Source organism: Lepisosteus oculatus, chromosome 14 (assembly GCF_040954835.1).
Source record: "Lepisosteus oculatus isolate fLepOcu1 chromosome 14, fLepOcu1.hap2, whole genome shotgun sequence".
Lineage (NCBI taxonomy): Eukaryota > Metazoa > Chordata > Actinopteri > Semionotiformes > Lepisosteidae > Lepisosteus > Lepisosteus oculatus.
Window position 1 is genome coordinate 10,361,229 of NC_090709.1, and position 4,595 is coordinate 10,365,823.

Here is a 4,595-nt window from a genome sequence, read left to right on the forward strand (position 1 = left end):
CTCGCCGCTACATATGTATAGTTATATGAAAAACAAGTGGTTTATCGACTCATCTTCATTTGCAGATTTAGAGGCAGCTTCGATATTCGTTTTACAAACTGACTTTTTTTTATATGGGTCACACACATGCCATAGCAACAAAACATCTCTAGAGATGAGGCTATAGATCACCTTTCCATCCTCCAGGTTTTCCTCCCAAAGCCTACGGTACCAACGGCGACCCCTGCTGGCCGAGAGAGTAAAAGCTTGCAGCACCTGGTATTCCCAGGCAGTCTCCCATCCAAGTACTAACCAGGCCCAACCCTGCTTAGCTTCCAAAATCAGATGAGATCAGGCACATTCAGGGTGGTGTGGCCGCAAGTGAAAGCTGTGGCGCCTGACTCGCTACTTGAAGCTGTGTGTGGCTGGGGCTCCGTGCCCCCCGAGCGGGACTGAAGGATCGTTCGTGTGCAACTCTTTGGAAAGGAGCTTCTTTCCAAATCGCATTGCGTACCTGGATGTTGGCGAATGTGCTCCCTTGTGTTGGCTTGTCCCGCACTGGAGGAGAACAAACAAACTGCTCGGAGGAGCACAAGGCAAGTCTTCACAAGACAAAAACCTACAGTGCACAGCACTCAAAACATTTCTGGGCTGTCGCATGTTTATTTCAGCACATAAAGCGCAGCAGTCCAACACGTTGGCCGGGCGCGCGGCGTCTCCGCCCTCTTGTGGCATTGCGGCGTCAGAGCAAGAGGCTCCTTCTCGCTGCCTTTCCGCTGTGATGCAGAGTCCCGAGAGGGAACCTGGAGCACACACTTTGTGGGGGGCGGGGGACCGCGTTCGCGCTCTGCCCCCGGTCTCTTGCGCGAGTACTAAATCTCACGGCGCCAGCCAGTGGCCAGGAGACAAGTACAATATCGCGGGACAGGGGGGCCTCGTCATTGATTGTTACATATGAGACGGGGATTAGGAGGAGAACCCGACTGATTGGTAAAGGGGAACACAAACACCAGAGTGACACCCCCGGCGTCTCTTTTTGAGAGACGCCCTGGGATTTCATAATGGCCAAGGAGGGTTGGGATCTCGGTTTTATGCCTCCCCCGAAGAACGGCGCCTGTTTGAGCAGCAGAGTGTCGCCATCAGGATGCTGGGGCATAAGAAAGCCACACAGACCGCAGGGTGAGCGCTCCCTTCTGGTCCCAGTCACACCTCTTGCAGGAGCAGCAGCAACCTGAGCTTTTCCGGGGGGAATCGCCCATCCAGGTGCCGGCTAGGCTCACACCTGCTGGGCTGCCGTGGGTGAGCCCAGTCGAGAGTCGCAGGGTGAGATCTAGTCATCGGAGAGAAACGATACAAGCGACGGATTACTCGGCTCCCAGCACTTGAAAAGACCGACAAATGACTCGTTCCCGCCGGAGCTGAATGTACCTGCATGTGTCGTGTCGTCTACTTCCCCCGCCCCGCTGTGTTTGCTGTATTGTCTTTGAAGCCGGCCCCCGAGACGAGACGGGCTGTTCCTGTGCCCCAATTAACACTTTACAGGTGCCATTCCCCGGCATTGTGGCCATTGTCGGTGGTCACACATGACAAGATAAGGTGGAGGAGAGCGGGGCATGCCCAGCGCCAGACATTCAAGGAGGGGGCTATGCGAGGTGAGGTGAGGTGCGACACGCCGGAGCCCCGCTGCTGCTAATGCGGAGCACTTGTTGAACTGGCATTGAAAGGACGTGTGCGCACGGAGCGAGCCTTCCCTGCGGCGGAGCGTGGAAACTTTCTCCCCGCGCTCCAGGAGTTGTGTGCGCTGCAGCGGTGCCGAGAGAACAGCACAGAAGAGAGCGGGTAAGAGACGGAGCCTTGTGGGCAGGCGAGCAGGCCCGTTTTTTGGAAATTGCTGAAAAGGCTCCGGTGTTTGTTCGGTGTGTGGCAGGCGCACGACGTGAGCTTGCGTAGCGATCTGCTGGGCTGGTGTTATGAAAATGAGGCCGAATTGCGTCCCGGGACATGCTGCGAATGTGTCCCGGGACATGCTGCGAATGTGTAGGAAACGGCGCGCTCGTTTTCTCGTTTTGCCCACCCTTTTGAGTGTTAGTGTGGCTTGTGAGTGTGCGAAAGAGTGGGCCCAGCAGGAGGCGGTGGTGTGCGGGGCGAGGAGCTGGCCTAGGCTGCGCACTTTGTGCTGTGGGTGCGAGCCGCTTGCAGGGGTTTGTACAGCTCATACTTACCTGGCAGGGGAGATACCTTGATCAGCCTGTAGGTGGAGTAGTTGGATTGTTTTCTTGTTTTGTGGAAGCAGTGTTTGTTTTGCAGTTCACGAAATGGCAACTTTTGGATCCCGCAAGAATGCTGTGAGTTTTGAGCTTTTGGATGACGTCTTCATGGATTGTATGCAGTTCAGCAGAAAAGTGTTGCAGAAGGAACTTGGCTTTGAACCTCGGCACTTGGATTTCATCTTCGCTCTCCCAGGTCAGAAAGCTTTTGAGGTTGTTTTTGCTACCTATTCTCTGTTTGAACAATGTGTGGATGTGTTTGAGGCAAAAAGAGGGAAAGTTCCTGCCCTTGAGAAGATCGACTTGCAGCCTCTGACACAGAGAGAGAGGAAAACGGTGCATGTTGTTATGTTCTCGGAACTGGCAAAGACAGAGGACATTCACACCTGGCTTAACCAGTACTGCACCGTCCACCATGGAACTGAGGTTAGAGATGTTGACGGTATAAAAACAGGAGCAAGGAAATTCGAGGTTCGCTTGCTACTGGACAATGTAAATGGAGGCTTAAGGCACCTGCCCTCTACAATCCGGCTGGGCGCCTGCAATGGCTATGTTTTTTATGTGGGACAACCAAAGGTGTGTTGGCGCTGTGGTGCTGTGGGACACCTGGCATCGTCCTGCACTGTGAAATGCTGCAAGACCTGTGGCAAACATTGATATTTAGCCTCTGACTGTTCAATGCTGCCAAAGTGCAATTTATGTGACTCGGAAGGACACGTTTTTAAGAACTGCCCTCACACCTACGCCAATAAACTCAAAATGAGAAAGGATGAGGCAGTGCTTGTTTCAGCCAAACCGGCCCGAAAAGCCAAAGCAAACAACAAGTTAAACAAAGAACCCTTGTTGGATAAAGACTCTCAGCCTCCAGCCAGGATCAGTTCTGCTGTGGCTCCAGGGCCGGTGGAAGAGAAATCCACTACGCCCCCACAACCGCAGACTGCACCAGACAAGCACGAGGGTTTGAAAACCCCCGAGAACAGCGAGGACCCCTCCCCCACTCCTGCTCCTCAGAACTAGGGCCAGTGTGGGGCCCCCCGGTGGAGCGGGTCCAGCGAGGATACCCAGGATTCATCGGAGCTGCTTTTCTCATACTCTGCAAGGGCTACAGATGTCCTCCTCTCCTCCATCCAGTCCATCACGGAGGATCTGCAGCAGCTGGTGGGTGAGGGGGAAGAGGAGACTGGTGCATCGGCTGCACATCTTTCCCCTCAGTGCTCCCAGGAGCTGGACTTGAGGAAAAGGAAAAATGACTCTGTTTTCTCCCCGAGCGAGGAGGAAGGAGAGCATGGCGATGGGGACAGCTGGAACCCCTCCACCCCTCCCTCTACCCCCTTCCTTGAAATGGACTCCGTGAACGCTTTTACTGCTGCCACCCTGATGAAGGCTCATTCAGAGGATGGCTGGCAGGAAATTGGTAAGAAGAAAAAGAAGAAGGTAACAGGTGAGACCGAAGAGAAATGTGTTTTGTAAAGACTGGTTCCACTTTCTTATGTAATATGGCTCTAAACATAATTTCTCTTAACACCAGAGGTATCAATGACAGAATTAAATGCCAGTCTGTCTTTGATTACCTCCAGCAGAGAGAGGGAGATGTGTTGATGTTGCAGGAGTGTGCTTTAGCCTATCAAGAGAGGTATAAAAGCTTTGAAGATAGGTGGGATAAAGGGCCATCTGTTTGGTCAGGGGACAATAACAACAGAGCCTCTGGCGTGGCCATTCTTTTCAAAGGATGGGCTTTCAAATTGAAAAGTATTCAGAGGGTCATAGATGGCAGGTTGCTGTGTGTGGATGTGGAATATGGGACCGTTAACCTGCAGCTAATCAATGTGTATTGCCCTACTGACGTGGGAGGAAGGGTGGAGCTACTCAAGGCACCCTCTTCCCTATTGTTATGTAGCACAGACGTGATAGTGGGAGGGGATTTTAATTGTATCTTAGAGCACACAGACAGGCAGTCTAGCTCTCCGATAAAATTGGATTCCAGCTCACTGGCCCTGCAAAACTTAGTTCAAGACTTTAAACTCTCAGACACATTTAGATGTATATATCCCACAACAGCAGGATATACATGGTCAGGGAGGAATAGCAGCTCCAGAATTGACTATTGCTTTGTCTCAGCGAGAGTGAAAGTTGTTGGGGTCACTCTTCAGCCTGTCTTCTTCTCAGATCATCAGGCTTTAGGGTGTAGAGTGGAACTCCAGGGCGGGACTGTCTTTGGCCCAGGCCTCTGGAAACTCAACACAAAGCTGCTAGAGAACGAGGGGGTAGTATCCCGCTACAAGGAGAAACTATCAAAGTGGCTATCCTTGTAGTGTGTGTACAGGTCAGTAGGAGAGTGGTGGGAGGAGG

General features: G+C 52.5%; 1 non-coding gene across 1 annotated transcript; it reads right to left on the reverse strand.

Moving 5' to 3' along the window:
- Positions 1-243: 243 nt before the first annotated feature.
- LOC138216138 (5S ribosomal RNA) lies at positions 244-362 on the reverse strand. The gene has a single exon (XR_011179850.1). It is a non-coding gene; the product is annotated as a 5S ribosomal RNA (ribosomal RNA).
- Positions 363-4,595: the final 4,233 nt, after the last annotated feature.